Here is a 418-nt window from a genome sequence, read left to right on the forward strand (position 1 = left end):
GAGCCACGCGTAGGCATCACCATGGCCACCTAATTGATGCACCACATGCTGGGAACGACGGAGAGAACTCGTAGCAACCATCTTCAAATGATCGTTTTTCAAACCTTCCATTAACAAAACTGCCAAAGAAGGGGTTAAAACACTTCAAAGCAGGTATCATTATATTCATGAGACTAAGGGGAGTCACCAAAAACTGACCAAGGTCTAAATAGAGGTAGGTGGTACCAACAAGGGTCACTGCCACTTTGCCCAAAACTTGACTGGATCAATTCCATTGCCTAGTACACCTTGAGAAAGTTCCAGGGATACCTTGCTTTAGTCAAACGGACACCAGGATCTCAAGTTATCACTGTTTGAAATATTTTTTGCCTTTGCAAATTTTTGACCTAGATTTTTACAAAAATTTGTGAATTTTTGT

Source organism: Adiantum capillus-veneris, chromosome 14 (genome assembly GCF_014529385.1).
Source record: "Adiantum capillus-veneris isolate H3 chromosome 14, ASM1452938v2, whole genome shotgun sequence".
Lineage (NCBI taxonomy): Eukaryota > Viridiplantae > Streptophyta > Polypodiopsida > Polypodiales > Pteridaceae > Adiantum > Adiantum capillus-veneris.